Here is an 18,321-nt window from a genome sequence, read left to right as displayed (position 1 = left end):
AGATTCCACATGTAAGTGAGATCATGCAGTATTTCTATTTCTATGCCTGGCTTATTTCATTGAGCAAGGTTCATCCAAGATATCACAAATGACGGGATTTCTTTCTTTTTTTCATAACTGAAAATATTCTATTATTACCCACCCTCCCACACAAACACACATAAACACACACATATATACCACATTTTCTTTATCCATTCATCTATCAATGGACGCTTAGGTTGCTTCCATGTCTTGGTTGTTGTGAATAACGTTGCCATGAACTTGGACTGCAGGTATCCCTTTAAGATACTGACTTAATTTCCTTTGGAAATATACCCAGAAGTGAGATTGCTGGATCATATAGTAGTTCTATTTTTAATTCTTTGAGGAACCTCCATACTGTTTTCCATAATGGCTACACCAGTTTGCATTCCCACCAACAGTGTACAAGGGTTCCCTTTTCTCCACATTTTCACCAACACTGTTATCTTTTGTTTTCTTGAGAACAGTCATTCTAATCAGTGTGGGGTGATCTCCTCTTGTGGTTTTGATTTGTATTTCCCTGATGATTAATGATGTTGAGCATCTTTTCATATACCTGTTAGCCATCTGTGTATCTTCTTTGAAGAAGTATCTGTTCAAGTCCTTTGCCCATTTTTAAATCAGGATATTTATTTTCTTCCTATTGACTTCAGTTTCTTATATTTTTTGGATATTAACCTGTTAACAGATATATGGTTTCCAAATATTTTCTTCCAGTCCTCGGCTGTCTCTTCATTCTGTTGATTGTTTGCTTTGTGGTGAAAAACCTATTTAGTTTAATGTAACCTCATTTGTCTATTTTTGCTTTTGTTGCCCTTGCTTTCGGGGCAATATCCAAAATATCACTGCTCAGACCAATGTCATGAAGCTTTCTCTCTATGCTTTCTTCTAGTAGTTTTACAGTTTTAGATCTTAACATTTAAGTCTTAATCCATTTTGAGTTGATTTTTTTATATTAAATATAATTTATTGTCAAATTTTTTTCCATACAACATGAGTTGATTTTTTAAAATGGAGTGAGATAACGTCCAATTTCATTCTTTTCCACATGGGTAACCAGTTTTCCCAGCATCACTTATCGAGAGATTGTCCTTTTCCCATTGTGTGTTCTTGGCACCTTTGTTGAAGATCAAACTAAGTTTGTTTGGTTTTTTTAAGCTTATTTATTTATTTTGAGAGACATAGAGAGTGTGAGTGGCAGAGGGGTAGAGAGAGAGAGAGAGAGAGAGAGAGAGAGAGAGAGAATCCCAAGCAGGCTCCACATTGTCAGTGCAGAACCCAACAGGGGGCTCAATCCCATGAACCAAGAGATCATGACCTGAGCCAAAATCAAGAGTCAGATGCTCAACCAACTGAACCACCCAAGTGCCCCTCAAACTAAGTCTTACAGATAAGCTCTTTACTCCACTTTGTGGGTAACTTGGCTGAGAGCTTTAGAATCAACCATCTCATGTAACAATTGTCTTTGTCACCACATGTGTTGACCACGTTAGGAAGCAACCCGATCTTGATTTTCAGTGAAGTTTCAAAGTCTGCATTTTAAATAAATGCCCACATTTCAATGAATTTTAAAAGTTTTAAATAACTAGAAAACACCATAACGTGTAGAAATTTACTTTGCTACCTTGGAGGTATAGTCACTATGCTTCCTGGAAATTGTCACATGGTATATAATCTTTATCTGATGGGAGATGACGTTTTCTCAATGTACTGCATGAGAAGAAGTTTAGAATCATAATTTATCATGTTTTTTGCTTTATCCTTTTTTGATAAAATTCATTGTGGAGGTTAATTGTGTCAGGGAGGGAAGAACAATATATACTAGAAACCAAAATTCTTATAATGTTAAAGAATTTTTATAAATAAAATATTCACCTTCTTTTATTGAAGGGGTTTGGCTCTGAATGTCAGGGCATAAGTCATAAAAACTCACTAGGTGGTGATATCTGAGGACCAAAAGAAACCAGGCTCTTTCCCCAGACCCCAGCCTATAGAATTTGAGGTCTTCTTAATAAGGTTATATTCTGTCTTACAAAGAACACATCTCTGAAAACAAGGACTTGAGGGCCACGACATCACAAGTGAGGAGAAAGCAAATTTAAAAGCCCTCCTCATCTAGCAACTTTAAGAAAAATCATCCTCAGGATGTTGGGTGGGAGGATGGGCTAAATGGGCGATGTACATTAAGAAGGGCACTTGTTGGGATGAGCACTGAGTGTTATACGTAAGTGACGTGTCACTAAATTCTATTCCTGAAATCATTATTACACTATATGTTACCTAACTTGGATTTGAATTAAAAAAAAAAAAAAAGTCACCCTCAGTCTGGAGTTTTAAATATCTGTTGAGAACACAGCCTTTTCTTTTTTTTTTTTTTTTAATTTTTTTTTAATGTTTATTTATTTTTGAGACAGAGACAGAGCATGAATGGGGGAGGGTCAGAGAGAGAGGGAGACACAGAATCTGAAGCAGGCTCCAGGCTCTGAGCTGTCAGCACAGAGCCCGACGCGGGGCTTGAACTCACGGACTGCGAGATCATGACCTGAGCCCAAGTCGGACACTCAACCGACTGAGCCACCCAGGCGCCCCGAACACAGCCTTTTCTATCAACACAGGTATAAATAACTCCATAATGGAACACCGTTACCGTTTTCTAAGAATTAACCTGAGAAAAGATATTTTTACTTCCAAGAAGAGATCATAGTAAAAGTGACATTCTAAAAGGGCAAAGTTGAATGGTGACAGAATCATAAAACCTCAGCATCTTGAGAACAAGACTCAGCTGTGGGTCACCACCAATGGAAAAATCTATTCAATCCAATGTCTAGAAAATGGTCAGACCTTCACTAGAGAAATGAAATCCACACGTTTTGTTAGCGTTCTCTTTGCATTTCCCGTCAGAAAATTCTTTTCCTCCCATCTGTTACCATTTACACCAATTTTCCCTGATTTTTATCCAGAGAGTATATTAAAACACAATATCACACTATCCCAGGAGTAATAGCTAACCCTTCACATATTTGAAGATGCCTTTTGGTCTACCATAAATCTTTTTCCTTCCAGAAGAAATAAGTCTGGTTTCATGTTGTCTTCATATTGGTTCTATTTGCAGATCTCGAAATCACTCTTGTGATTCCTCCAAGATTTCTCCATAGGCTAAATGTTACTTTTAACTGGGGGCACTCAGATCTATGTCCAAAGTTCCAGTGAGAGGCTGGAACTAGGTCTGAGTTTAATTGTGGATTCCTTCTAGTTCTTCTACGTTGCAACATTCTCTCAAGATTGGGTGCCTGTCTTTGTTTTATCTTTGAGAGAGGAAGAGAGAGAGAGACAGAGAGAGAGAGAGAATATGAGCGGAGGAGGGGCAAAGGGAGAGAGAGAAAGAGGGAATCTCAAACAGGCTCCGTGCCCAGCAGAGCCCAACTCAGGGCTCGATCTCATGACTATGAGATCATGACCTGAGCTGAAATCAAGAGTCAGATGCGGGGCGCCTAGGTAGCTCAGTCGGTTGAGCATCCAACTTTGGCTCAGATCATAACCTCACAGTTTGTGAGTTCAAGCCCCGTGATGGGCTCTGTGCTGACAGCTCAGAGTCCGGAGCCTGCTTCGGATTCTGGATGCTGTGTCTCCCTCTCTCTCTGTCCCTCCCCCGCTCACACTCTGTCTCTTTCTCCTTCAAAAATAAATAAACATTAAATAACTTGAGTCGAATGCCACCCAGGAGCCCCTGCCGGCCTTCTTAAACAAGGATCACCGATGTAGGACAATGAACAAAGAGCAACTCCTTACTCTAACCATGAGTTCAAAGAGAAGGATGATTAGGAACGTGATACACACATCTATAAAGCCCGTATAAAATACAGAAATGCGTTCCCAATTCAAAAGAAGCAACAAATTGATTCAAGTTTATCCCATAATTGCACTGCATAAGGCAGTGTTGAGAGATTTAGTCCTCTCAAGTTCTGCTCTGAAATGAAACATGGCTTGTGTTGCGGTGTCTGGTGTCTATCACACCCCCAGAGTTAATGGTCTCGCTTGAGAGAACCGGCAGAATGAGCTGTATGAACTGTGGTGATGCACAAGAGTTTGTCACCTCCCGCAATTAATTTTGTCCAATTTATCAGTCTAGTCATTCAAGGCCTATTTGAATAATAGGCTTCAAGAGGTTAATCAAATACCTTCATTGATTAGCATTAGCTTGAGAGCAGGAAAAAGAGCAGCTGGAAGGCTTTTTTCCAATATTTACAAAGAGCCAACTTACATTTCAGTTAATGTCATAAACAAACTTCATCTGACTTCAAAATACAATACCCAGACATTCCCCTTCCATAATATTGCTGAGACAAAAAGAGTAATGGAGAGGCAGACTGATAATACTCTTTCGGAAAACGCCAACTCCAGAAATAACCACACAATCCAATGAAGTGTGTTGAGCAACGTTGACTTCCTACATTTGGCCCAAATACCTTGGCGGGTGGCCATTTTGCTTCACCAAGATCTCTCATCCCTACCCCAGAAGCCCTTCTGAGGGGTCTGGTTCTGTCCCAAACGATCCTTTAAATCCAAACATGTCAAGTTAATCCAAGAATGCCCAGTCCTCAGAATGTCCACTAGTATAATCCTCGACCTGATGGAAGATAGCCCGAATTTCTCACTTTGACCCAGAATGCAAACTGCTCTGGGCACTTTCTTAATTTTATTTCTGAAGTATGTCCAGGGAGGCACCATTTGGCCTTTTAAGGATGCGCCAAGCAGACCAGCACCGAACTATTTAGTCTGCTGTTCTGAGCCACTGTTAGCATTTTCCTTCTAGTCGAAGATAAAAGGCGAAAGCATCCGATAGCAGCTTTAGTTCTTAATGTCTTCAAATCTCCCTGCTCCTGACCTGAACCCATGGAGTAGACGCAAAACTAGCTTCTAAGGAGAGAGGTCTCCAGGAGCCTCTTCCTACCTCCGACACCGTTACCCCAGGCTAGCCTGTATTTCAGGATCTGAGCTGCAAATATAAATACACAGAATACGCTCCTTTCCTCCCATTCCATCAACTTGATAGGCCCTCTGGTGCCCTGTATCCCATGATGCCTCACTTAAACAACACTATTGCTAGAGTCCTTGCCTCCTTAGCCTCATTCCCAACTTCGGCAACCACTCTACAAACTCCTAGCCCAGATCAGCTCATCCACTCTCCTCTCTGCTTCCCTGTTGAAGCATCAGGCACTCCCGATCATAGAAAAATCAGAGGACTTTGCAGACTGGTACTACTTTAGATGTATGAAGGTCCGGCTCAGTGAACTCCCCCGTGTTATTTGGGAACTCTCCATCCACCTCTTCATATAAAGGGTTGCTAGGCAACTCCCCCTTCCATTTCTCAAGGGGGTTATTGCAAGTTACCGTAATGCCCCTCCTATTCCCTACTTCCACAATTACTCCCTGACTCTGGGAAGATAAAAGTCGAGAGGATAAAAACCATTCTGCAGGGTTTCCTTAGCTCTCCCGCCCCCAACACACCTGTATACTCACATGCACAAACTCGGTCACCTCCCACCTCTGCCAACTTATTTTCTCCCTGGGTCAGAGGACACGACATCATCTTCTGTCCTGGCTTTCAACCCTCACCGATGTCTTCAGGAGTGTGGATCCGTCATTCTGACACTGGCCCTCCCTTCTGAGACACATTACACGTAGATATTGAGTAATTCCAAGTTCCCTCTCATGTTTAAAAAAAAAAAGCAGTGATCCTCAGGGCACCTGGGTAGCTCAGTCGGTTAAGTGTCCAACTTCAGCTCAGGTCATGATCTCACAGTTCGTGGGTTCGAGCCCCGCGTGGGGCTCTGTGCTGACAGCTCAGGGCCCGGAGCCTGCTTTTGGATTCTGTGTCTCCCTGTCTCTGCCGCTCCCCCCTCCCCCCACCACCTTTCTCTCTCTCAAAAATAAATAAACATTACCAAAAAAAATTAAAAACACAGTGGTCCACTCTGGAATCCCAACCTGGACTCAGCAGTCAGTGTCAAGAGTCCAGAAAGCGCCCATACCTTCTGGCCCAATAAGCCTGCTGTTTAAATCTATATTAAGGATGTGCCTTAAAATGCAGATAAGTATTTAGGCCCTAATGCTTACTGTAGTTCTTTATAGAAAAACACACATACATACAAAACAAATACAACTATAAACTACCTAAATTAGCAATAATAGAGAAATTTTTAAGTGGTATTTGTTAAATGATTTCAGTAAGTGAGACTGTCTATAGTACAATGTCAAGCTTAAAAAAGGAATATAAGATAGTACATGAAGTATTATAGCAACAATCTCAAACTATACTCACATAGAAATTATATAAAGACACTAAATGGTTCATAGTGTTTATCCTGGAAGAGTGGAATTCTAAATGCTGTTTTCTACTTTGTACTCGCCTGGAATTTCCCAAATTCATACGCGTGATTTTATATTTAGAAAAAAAATGCATAATGAAAAGAATATTAGCAAATTCAATAAAAATCAGTCAGCATTCTATCTGGCGGCCAAACACTACGTAAATGTCAAGGTGCTTGCAACAAATACAACTATACCTCAAGGAGACCGTACTCTACTCAAGAGACCCTGCAGTACAAGGGTAATCAGACAAGTGGGGCTCACAGCTGGTGTCCTGGCCACACAACTATACAAGCATAAGGACAAGGGCGGTAGGGAAGGAATATGCAAAATGATCATTGTTGCCATACTGACATGGGGGGCCCTGATAGCTATTTTTCTCTAATTTCAAAACAATGCTATTTAATTCTGACAACGAAATGAAGAAAGGGAGAGGGAGCAAAAGTGGACCTACAGGTTAGGCTTTACTCACATGAATGAGAGTATTGCTTTTACGACAGGCTAACAAACTCAATGGACCACAATCAGCATTTGTTTTATGTATGTATGTATGTATGTATGTATGTATGTATGTATGTTAAATGTAATTATCGGCAAGTTAGCTAACATACAGTGTATACAGTGTGCCCTTGGCTTTGGGAATATATTCCCATGATTCCTCACATACAACACCCAGTGCTCACCCCAACAAATGTCCTCCACAAGGCCCGTCACCCATTTTCCCATTCCCCCTGCCCCCCTCATCAACCCTCAGTTTGTTCTCTGTATTTAAGAGTCTCTTAATACAAAGGTTTGCCTCCATCTTTGTTTGAACTCTTCCCCCCCCCCTTCCCTTCCGCAATGGTCTTCTGTTAAGTTTCTCAAATTCCACATATGAGTGAAAACATATGATATCTGTCTTTCTCTGAGTGACTTATTTCACTTAGCATAATAGCTTCCAGTTCCATCCACACTGTTGCAAATGGCCAGATTTCATTCTTTCTCATTGCCGAGTAATATTCCATTGTATATATAAACCACATCTTCTTTATCCATTCATCAGTTGATGGACATTTGGACTCTTTCCAAACTTTGGCTATTGTTGAAAGTGCTGCTATAAACATTGGGGTACATGTGCCCCAATGAATCGGCACTCCTGTATCCTTTGGATAAATTCCTGGTAGTGCTATTGCTGGGTCATACGGTAGGTCTATTTTTAATTTTTTTAGGAACCTCCAGACTGTTTTCCAGAGCGGCTGCACCAGTTTGCATTCCCACCAACAGTGCAAGAGGGTTCCCATTTCTCCACATCCTCGCCAGCATCTGTTGTTTCCTAAGTTGTTCATTTTAGCCACTCTGACCAGTGTGAGGTGGCATCTCACTGTGGTTTTGATTTGTATTTCCCCTGATGATGCGTGATGTTGAGCATCTTTTCATGTGTCTGTTCACTATCTGGATGTCTTCTTTGGAGAAGTGTCTATTCATGTCTTCTGCCCATTTCTTCACTGGATTATTTGTTTTTCAGGTGTTGAGTTTGGTAAGTTCTTTATAGATTTTGGATACTAACCCTTTATACGATGTCATTTGCAAATAACTTCTCCCATTCCATCGGTTGCCTTTTACTTTTGTTGCTTGTTTCCTTTGCTGTACAGAAGCTTTTGATCTTGATGAGGTCCCAATAGTTCATTTTTGCTTTTGTTTCCCTTGCCTTAGGAGACATGTCAGGCAAGAAATTGCTGCGGCTGAGGTCAAAGAGGTTGTTTGTTGCCTGTTTTCTCCTCTGGGTTTTGATGGTTTCCTGTCTCACACTTAGGCCTTTCATCAATTTTGAGTTTATTTTTGTGTCTGGTGTAAGAAAGTGGTCCGGTTTCATTCTTCTGCATGTCGCTGTCCAGTTCTCCCAGCACCATTTGCTAAAGAGACTGTCTTTTTTTTCCACTGGATACTCTGTCCTGCTTTGTCAAAGATTAGTTGGCCATACATTTGTGGGTCCAATTCCAGGTTCTCTATTCTATTCCACCGGCCTATGTGTCTGTTTTTGTGCCAATACCATACTGTCTTGATGATTACAGCTTTGTAGTACTGGTTAAGGTCCAGGACCATGATAATTCCAGTTTTGGTTTCCTTTTCGACATTACTTTGGCTATTTGGGGTCTTTTGCGGTTGTTTGTGGGGTCTTTAGGATTATTTGTTCCCAATTAGCATATTTTTAATGAAAAAGGACAGAACAGAACATAGCAGAGCAACCACATATCTTAAAGGTATGTGGTTCAAGAAACTTGTTCTTATTGTGTATACTTATACTGAGTAGTCGTGTAAAGTACATTTCTTGCTATTGGTTGTGGCTAAAAGAGGGACAGGAGGAGAAGGAGGAGGAAGATGAGGAAATGGAGGAGGAGACAAATACAAAGACACTGAGCCTAGTGAAAAGGTTGCCCACTGAAGGTAAAAACATAAGGAAAAAATATTTTTATGCGAGGCTAGTCAGTAAGGGAATGTTAACATAAAAATAGCCCTTTATTCAGCATTAATATTTTAAGCTCTTAGAGAATGCGGGGTACCAGAAAGAATACTCACATACAAATATTTTTTTCTCCCATGGGAATGCAAGCTGGTGCAGCCACTCTGGAAAACAGTATGGAGGTTCCTCAAAAAACTAAAAATAGAACTACCCCACAACCCAGCAATTGCACTACTAGGCATTTATCCGTGGGAGGCAGGTGTGCTGTTTCGAAGGGACACATGCACCCCCATGTTTACAGCAGTACTATCAACAATAGCCAAAGTATGGAAAGAGCCCAAATGTCCATGGATGGATGAATGGATCAAGAAGATGTGGGATATACATACAATGGAGTGTCACTCGGCAATCAAAAAGAATGAAACCTTGCCATTTGCAACTACGGGGATGAAACTGGAGGGTATTATGCTAAGTGAAATCAGTCAGTCAGAGAAAGACAAAAATCACATGACTTCACTCCTATGAGGACTTTAAGAGACAAAACAGATGAACATAAGGGAAGGCAAACAAAAATAATATAAAAACAGGGAGGGGGACAAAACAGAAGAGACTCAAACATATGGAGAACAAACTGAGGGTTACTGGAGGGGTCGTGGGAGGGGGGATGGGCCAAATGGGGAAGGGGCACTGGGGAATCTACTCCTGGAATCATTGTTGCACTAGATGCTAACTAATTTGGATATAAATTTTAAAAAATAAAATTATTTTAAAAAATGAAAATTAAAAAAAAAATTTTTCTTTTCCCCAAATATGAGAAGCAGCCATTTGGAGTGGATCTCTGGGTGTAGCAACCATGATATCGCAAACAGTGAGAAAGCCGACTTTTGATAAGAGCAGCATAAGGTCAAATAACTAAGTCCGCTTGTGACAACAGGAAGATGCCCTCTTTGGAGTAGGAGTGAACTCAAACTTCTTTTTTCTTAATGCAGACAAACTAAAACAGCAAGTAAAATGGAGGGAAATGCCTCACTCAGCCGTGGGTGTGACTCTGCCTTTAGAACAAATAGAAAAAGAAAGTAAACCACTGGACACAGTAAGAAAGCAAGGAGAAAAGATCAGTTGGCAGGTTTCTTCCCGAATTATGTCCAGTTCCATTCTGTGCCCATAACAGGGACTCAATACCTATCGGTGGGACTGTTGGATTTTGAGAAATGGCAACTAGTCCTGTAGTAATATTCTGAGAACTGAGTTTTCTTAAGGCTTAGAGAACATTATGGTTTTCTCGAGTGGACCTTTTAAAAGCCTGGGGTTTCATGGGGCATCGTAAGTTTACAACTGGAATCACTCTTCTCCAGATGCAATACATGCGTCTAGGATTTGTATCTTCCAGGAGTTCTGGCAGCTTTTCCCGACTGGTTTAGTAGTCCTCTGGTCCAAAGAGCTTAACAGCATCCACAAACAGAGAGATCCAGCTACTGTTCTAGATCGATTATAACCGTGTTACACACAACGGGTCTGGGCACTCATTCCTTCAGAGCTGCCGCCTCTGAAGCATCAGAGGGGCTTCTGGAAGGTGGGATGGGACATCCACGGTTTCTTTACCAGCCCCATGCGTTCCCCTCCTCAAAAGGGCTCTAGCCACACACAGCTCCCTCTTCTAGAAGCCCAGCAATCTTCTCTCTCTCTCCACAAAGGTCATTTGCTTAGCTCTTTCGTGAGGTGCCCTTTTTACAGATTTTACCAGCACACCCTGAGCGGCAATAAGATTTTCTAGACTACGCTTTCCCAAAAGCTACATCGTGCTTTCAGGATAAAGGTTCACTGACAATCTGTCAGTCCTCCAGCTTAGTGACCCTTTGGAAATTTGTTACATGCTAGAAATTAAAACTGTACTTTTTTTTAAGTATATTTATTTAATTAGAGAGAGAGAGAGAAAGAGAGACCGCATGCATGCAAGTGGGGGAGTAGCAGAGAGAGAGGGAGAGAGAGAATCCCAGGCAGAGAATCCGTGCTGAGAGCACAGAGCCCAACATGGGGTTCGATCTCACAAACCACGAGATCTTGACCTGAGTCGAAATCAAGCATCAGACACTTAACCGACTGAGCTACCTGGGCACCCCAAAATTTTACTTCTTTAAAACTTGTTGGGGCACCTGGGTGGCTTGGTCATTGAGCATCTGACTTTGGCTCAAGTCATGATCTCGTGGTCGTGGGTTCGAGCCCCGCACGGGGCTCTCGGCTGTCAGCACAGAGCCCGCTTCAGATCCTCTCTCCCCCTCTCTCTCTGCCCCTCCCTCACTCATCCCCTCCCCCTCTCTCTCTCCCTCTCTCAAAAATAAGTAAACATCTAAAAAATAAATAAATAAAACTTGTGACCTGTCATCCAACCAAAACCATGTGTCTCAGCCACTGTTGTGGATCACATCCTACGTATGCTGTGCATTTACCGCTTGGCCAGCCCAAATTTGATTAAGGGCATTTATCACCAGGCCGAGCCTCCAGGGGCTGCAAAGATAACACACGTATCAAGCCCAGTGCAGAGTCTAGCACAGAGTAAACTCTCAATAGGTCTTGCTATTGCCATAAATCACCCAGGAGTCAGCTCTACCCGCTGATACTGCCATTGGTTTTCACTGGGGCCAAAAATTCTCTGCTCCCTCCTTGAGAATCACTGCTACCCCGTCTGTTTTCCCTCCTCGGTCCCCGCGTTGATATGGAGAGTCTCTGCCAGGCACCCACAAAGGCATTCTGCTGATTCCTGGCGTCATGATAAACCATCCAGTTTCTAGCTGACTTGCTACCTAGTCTCCTTAATTAACCTGCCTAATGCTTGATCATGAGTCTGCCCCAAAGACAGCCCAAACTTGCATGTAAATCCTTCAGAGTTCCTTTCTTTCTGGAGACCGATGGTCTTCTGATCGTGTATCTACCCATTCTCTCCAAGTTCTCTGTGAGGTGTTTACTTTAGGGTTCCCCATTTCTTCGTGTGTGTGTGTGTGTGTGTGTGTGTGTCTCCAGTTTCCTTTTCTACACCCGAGTAATGGCAGCCCATGTTGTAAAAAAAAACCTTTTTTTAACATTTTTTATTTTATTTTTTGAGAGACAGAGTGTGAGCAGGGGAGGGACAGAGAGAGAGGGAAACACAGAATCCGAAGCAGGCTCCGGGGTCCCAGATGTCAGCACAGAGCCCGACGCGGGGCTCGAACCCACGAACTGTGAGATCGTGACCTGAGCCGAAGTCAGATGCTCAACTGACCGAGCCACCCAGGGGTCCCTGGCGATTCATGTTTTAATTATTAGTGTTTGCCTTCTCTCCTAGCTCTTTGCTTGAAAGGCAGGGCTCCTCTGTGCAAGGTAGTCACAGGGGCAGCCTGGGTTAGCAAGAACCGTGTGGCACTGAGTCAGCCATCAGTTCCCCTCTCCAGGCCCCGTGTCTTCACCTAGGGAACAGGAGAGCAGGGTCACATATTCAAATACCTTTCAAGGGCTGGGCAGAGGCAGGTAACATTTTAAACAAAGGTAAAGGTTCAGGGTAACATAAGAGGGGGTGGAGGAAACAGTGAAACTGGAAATCACACATTCCGACGAAAGGGACAGGCATAACTCAGCCATACGAAAGCATTGCCAAGAAAAACTAGGAGCCAGTCTCACTGGGTCTTCAGGTTTTCTCTTTTCCAAAAGAAGCCCGAAATCTGGGTGATTGTGGAAAATACCGTGATTATTTTAACATTGGCAATTAATAATAATAATTCTAAGAAAACACTATATAAGCTGAGCAAAGCAGACTGTGAGTGGCTGCAGCCTCGAATGGCATTCAGGCTGCAGGCCTCATGTGACACTGTTGAATGAGGGGACAGCTCAAGTCACAAATAGCATGCATGCCCTCAATCGATTTCCCTTTTCTTGCGATTTCTGAATCTATCTGTTTGAGGAGGTGGTCCTCCGACCCGACAGTCTCGCTCCCACATCCCAGCCTAATAATATTGTCAAATCCATTCTGAATCAGAATCTCCTATGAACTTAATTCATCAAATTATACAGGCTTCTTTTCTGCAAGATTTCTAGTTCTGGTTTCTGTCTCCACAATAAAAGAAGATGAAATTTATATGGAAAGTCAAATCTACACAATCTGAGAATCTCATTTGGGGCTGGCAGTGCTAGCCTTTTCCTGGAAACTAAATATTGAAAAGCGGCCACGTTGGCCAACATCTTTCGATTCTTTTCCCAATCCTTGCACACCATCTGGTGGCAGAATGGTCTGCTTATGACAAGTGACATGCTCAGTGAAGAAGGCGAACGGGATGAGGAGGAAAGAGGAAGAGCAGAATTAGAGGGACAGCCAGAGAAAAGGCAAAAGGAATGAGATAGAAACAAAAGTCACCAGTCAGCCGCGAATTAAAGGATTCACTGCTGAGAACTAGCTGGGGACCATTTATGTAGGACTTTAAAGATCCTTCTGTGAAGAAAATTCCTCATAAGACTGTCTGGTATCCACCCACCTGTACTGAGCAGTAGTGTTTACTGGGGGGAAGGATGGAAGGATGGCTGGCTGGGGAGCAGCATTAGAAGATGGAACAGGTAACCTATTGGGGGTAGACTGCATCACCCCAAAATTCATATGTGGAGGTCCTGACCCCCAGTAGCTCAGAATGTGATCTTGGTCACTGCAGATGTAACGAGTTAAGATGAGGTCATATTGAAGAGGGTGAGCCTCTTCTCCAATATGATAGGCACCATTCTAAAAAAGGCGGCGGGGGGGGGGGGGGGATTTGGACACAGGCACGCACACAAAGAGCATGCCGGGGGGGGGATGGAGGCAGAGGTGGGAGTGATACAGCAGAGACCAAGAGTGCCAAGGATGGCCAGCAACCCCCCAGAAGCTAGGAGAGAAGTGTGGGACAGATTCTCTCTGGGCCCCCAGAAGGAACCAGCTCTGCAGAAACCTTGATCTTTGGACTTCTAGCCTCCAGAACTTTGAGGTGATAAATTTCTCTTGTGTAGGCCCCTCAGTCTGTGGGACTTGATGACAGCAGCTTGTCTGTGGCTTTGAATTTTATGTCTTCTTTTTTAATCTCAAAAAGCACGACTGCTGTTTTCTACGCCATTATAATGCCTATCCTAAAACCACGTCATCTACATTCCAGAGATAAAGTTGGCAGATTCCACTCAACTTTGCAAATATTTATTCAGTGTCTACCACAGTGAGGTATTTTAAATGAAACAATCACGCATTCCTGGACGCACGAAATGCTGACGTTAGCAAGGACAACAGCGCTGGGCTGGGGCAAACCTTCTCCTCTGAAGATGAGGAAATGCAGACCCAGAGAGCTAGGGGGCTGGACCCTCAGTTGGGTAGCTACTGAGCAGCAGAGTTAAAATGATCTCCTGTCTCCCCTCCCAAGGCTCTTTGCACTCGATGCATTCAACCCCTTTTGGTTTCCAGCAAAGCTAAAAATTTTACTCTTCTTAATTTTTTTCTATTTGTGCAAATAATGACAAGCAAGCAAGTCTCATGCTAACACCAGAAACCTATTTACGATGGTTGACACTTTGGAACATGTGGTTGTAACCACACCAAGCACTTTCCATGCAGCACCTCATTTAATCCTCGTCAGCATGTTGTTATTACCCCCATTTACTGGTAAGGGAACTGGGGCCCCCCAAAAAGTGAAGTGCCTAGCTCCAGGTCCATCAGCTAGAAGACTCCAGAGCTGGGCTTGATTCTAAAGTTCACCCCTTAAATGGTTCTACTACATCGCCTCCCTGAAGACAGCAAGTACACATCCGTGGGCACCAACTGGGCTGGCCTTCACCACTTTTAAAGTCAATATGATACTGAAGCACATTTGTCACTAGAAGGCAATGTTCTTCTATGACTGCCTGAACCCTGCTTAAAGCAACTTGAAACTGCAATGATATCAACTGTGAACCAATACATCTACCAGCCATCAAGTTTCTTCTTTCTTCTTGTAAATCACTCGTGCTCGGTGTGGACAACTCACCCCAACTCTAAGATCTAGCCTCAGAGAGATCACAAACTCAGGCAGAGATCTTCCTCTTTCAGAAAGCCAAAGCTTTATTCAAAGTCAAATGTAGCCAGTAGGTTTTTTCATTAATCTCCAAGATGAGTCAAGAGGAGCCAAAATGGCATACAAAAATTAGATGCCATCAGGTTTATACTGCGCCAATTTCATGATGCGTTTTAGTGTTACTAAATATCACCTCTCAGAATTCCGTATGTAAGTGCTGTTCGCTTCGTGCGACAATTAATTGGTTTTATCCTAACAGCATGGCACCTAGCGTGAGGGTAAAGGTGATGGGTCCAGCCATATTGGGTACTTAAAGAAAATTGCTCTTGTAAGTCCCAGGGTGGCAGGTCACTTATTACCACTGGGGTGAAAATTGTGTGCCTGAATTCAGAAAACATGTGGGAAAGTTGACGTAACTAAAACAAGAGAGAGGAGCCATGATGACAGAAAGCTCCAAAAGGTATTTTTTAATAACGGATATAATTTTCTTGGCCTTTGAAAGGAGGACTGGACAGAAGCAACGTGGGATGCAAGGCTGTCATTATTCAAGTTCAAATAGAATGCTGAATTGTGACCCACCCTATTCTGCATCTCCCTTTCCTATAGGCTGAACAACAGCCTTTAAAAACAAAACAGGGGCGCCTGGGTGGCTCAGTCGTTCAGCATCTGGACTCTTGATTTCGGCTCAGGCCATGATCTCTGGGTTCAGGAGATCAAGCCCCCAGTGGGGCTCCGTGCTGCTTGGGATTCTCTCCCTCTCTCTGCCCCTCCCCCGCTCATGCATGTGCAGGTGCACTCTCCCTCAAAATAAATAAACATTTAAAGAAAATAAAAACAACAAACAAAACAACTAAAAACTATTGCAATGAGAGCCAGGTAAAGTTAGAGCCTCCCAATCGATGTCTACGTTCACACACTTAAATTTAGGTCCCATCCGTGGCTTAAGCGTGACAGAACAGCCATCGGGTGGGGGCTGAGCACACGTCCCAAATGCTCCAAATTAGTGGCTGTGGATCTGAGCTGCCCACTAGGAGGTGTAAGCACTAATTAACATCACAATGCACGCTCAAGTGAACATGCCCGCTTTGCCAATGCCATAATTCCCTTTCTTCCAGTTTCCCGGCCCACTGATTCCAAACTATGGGATGACAGAAAAGACCAGGATCTTCTGGATCAAATGAAACAAACGGAAGTTTTTTAAAGTAAGGATATTAATGGTAAAATCTGCAACTTGTGTTTGTACGTCCATCTTCGATACTGCATCTTAGAAGACTTAATTTTGCAGCAGCACTGCAGGAATGGGCACTCTGGTGCTGGTTAGTTGGAAATCGCTAACTCCTGAAATTATATAGGCTTGAAACGCATGTCAAATGCAAGTCACGTAAAAAGAACCCAGGAGAAAACAGTCAAGGAGAAACCACCACTGAAAGGACTTGCCTCTGAATGGCCCAGCAAAGAAAAGGCCAGCATTGAACAGAAGCCTTGGACACCTGTCAGCGGGCTTAAGAAGAAGGCAATTGTGACTACTACAGCTTTAACACGTGTTTACGTGCAGTTTCCGGAAATGCTTCCGGACGGTTTTGTTCTCTACCATTACATTTCCAACATACATTGCTAAAGTCAGGACAAAAGCATTTGGTCTCAAAGTTTATTCTGCCAAGTAAGTGATCTACGAGAAGCTTCAGGTGTGTATCCGGCACCGTTGTAAGTTACTTTAACAAGTATATGCTAATACCTTGTTGTAGGTCAGAATTACAGCTCCCTTCTTCTACTTGGGAATATTACCCAGCCATCAAAAAGAATGAAATCTTGCCTTTTGCCATAATGTGGATGGAGCTGGAGTGTATCATGCTAAGCAAAAAAAGTCAGAGAAAGACAAACACCATACGATTTCACTCGTGGAATTTAAGAAACAAAACAGATGAACATAGGGAAAAGAAAAAAAGAGAGAGAGGGGCAAACCCTAAGAGAGACTCTGAACGATAGAGAACAAACTGAGAAGTGCTGGAGGGAGGTGGGGGGGGATGGGTTAGATGGGTGACGGCACTAAGGAGGGCACTTGCTATGATGAGCACCGCGTGTTATATGTAAGCGATGAATCACTAAATTCTACTCCCGAAACTAATATTACACTAATATTATGTTAATAATATTATATAATAATATTATATAAATATAATAAATATATAATATAATATATAAACTATAAATATATATAGTTTATAATATATATATTTATATATAAATATATATTTTATAAATATATATTTATATATAAATATATATTTTATAAATATAAAATAATATATAAATATAAAATAATAATATATAAACTAATATTATGTTAACTAGAATTTAAATAAAAACTTTAACAATAAAAAAATAAAAATTAAAACATTAAAAAAATGTAGTCTGATCTTGCCAGCTGATCCTTAACCTAGGCTGTTTGCAAGTTTGGATGAGTTGAAGTTGTTTTTTTTTCTTCCCTTTTGCCTTATGCTTTTTGCCCAAGCAGCATACATAATTTAGTTATAATGTTTTTCAGAACTTCTGCAAATGATGATGATTCTGAGATTAAATCTGAAGGCACCTTCTGTGCCTTCCCTAGTCTGAGTACATCAGAAACCTCCATTTCTAACAATGATTGATCAAGGTCCGAATCACAAATGTTACAGGAGAATTGGTACTGTTCCAAGTAAAGGCTGGAGAGAGAGAAAGAATGTCAAACTAACTTCTAGAAAAACAAAAACACAGACAGACTTGGTTACAAACACTAGAAAAAACTTCATGGCTCTCCAGCAGGCATGCTTGCCAAGTTAAAAAGAAACCAGACAGGTTCCAAATGACCACATGCTTTCATTACTAAATGTGCCAAACCCAAATAACCCCTCCTGGTAATCACCCCAGTAAAGTGAAATGCACGCTTTGTAAAATTCACGGTCACATTTCAGTTTCTGATATAAACAAAGCATTATTTTATATCATTTTACCTAGATATTTTATATCACTTGGCTGATTATTTTTATATCACATCATTTACCTGTGTTTTATATCTTTTTGCTGCATATCGTTTTACATCATTTTAGACTCTCCCTTTTACGTATCTTACTTTTGAAAGTTGACTTTTAGTCGGTTACGCATCTGACTTCAGCTCAGGTCATGATCTCACGGTTCGTGAGTTCAAGCCCCGTGTCAGGCTCTGTGCTCACAGTTCAGAGCCAGGAGCCTGCTTCAGACTCAGTGTCTCCCTCTCTCTCTGCCCCTCCCCAGCTTGCACTCTGCTCTCTCTCTCTGTCTCTCTCAAAAATCAATAAAGCATTAAAAAAATTTTTAATAAAAAAAAAAGGAAGTTGACTTTACACTTTCAGTATTTAGAACATATGTGTATTCATTTATATACACGTGATTGAGACTTTAACTGTGCTTTTGGGAGGGAGCCAATAATATCAGATATTGTTC

At 42.0% G+C, this 18,321-nt stretch overlaps 1 protein-coding gene across 3 annotated transcripts in view; it reads right to left on the bottom strand.

The window, feature by feature from the left end:
• AP1S3 (adaptor related protein complex 1 subunit sigma 3) overlaps positions 1-18,321 on the bottom strand; it is a 59,125-nt gene that overhangs the window by 18,133 nt on the left and 22,671 nt on the right. The gene's annotated exons all lie outside the window — the stretch shown is intronic.

This window comes from Panthera pardus, unplaced genomic scaffold, assembly GCF_024362965.1.
Source record: "Panthera pardus isolate Hobbes unplaced genomic scaffold, ASM2436296v1 HiC_scaffold_10, whole genome shotgun sequence".
Classification (NCBI taxonomy): domain Eukaryota; kingdom Metazoa; phylum Chordata; class Mammalia; order Carnivora; family Felidae; genus Panthera; species Panthera pardus.
The sequence above is the reverse complement of the archived record's forward strand: the minus strand, read 5'-3'. Positions and strand labels throughout refer to the sequence as shown.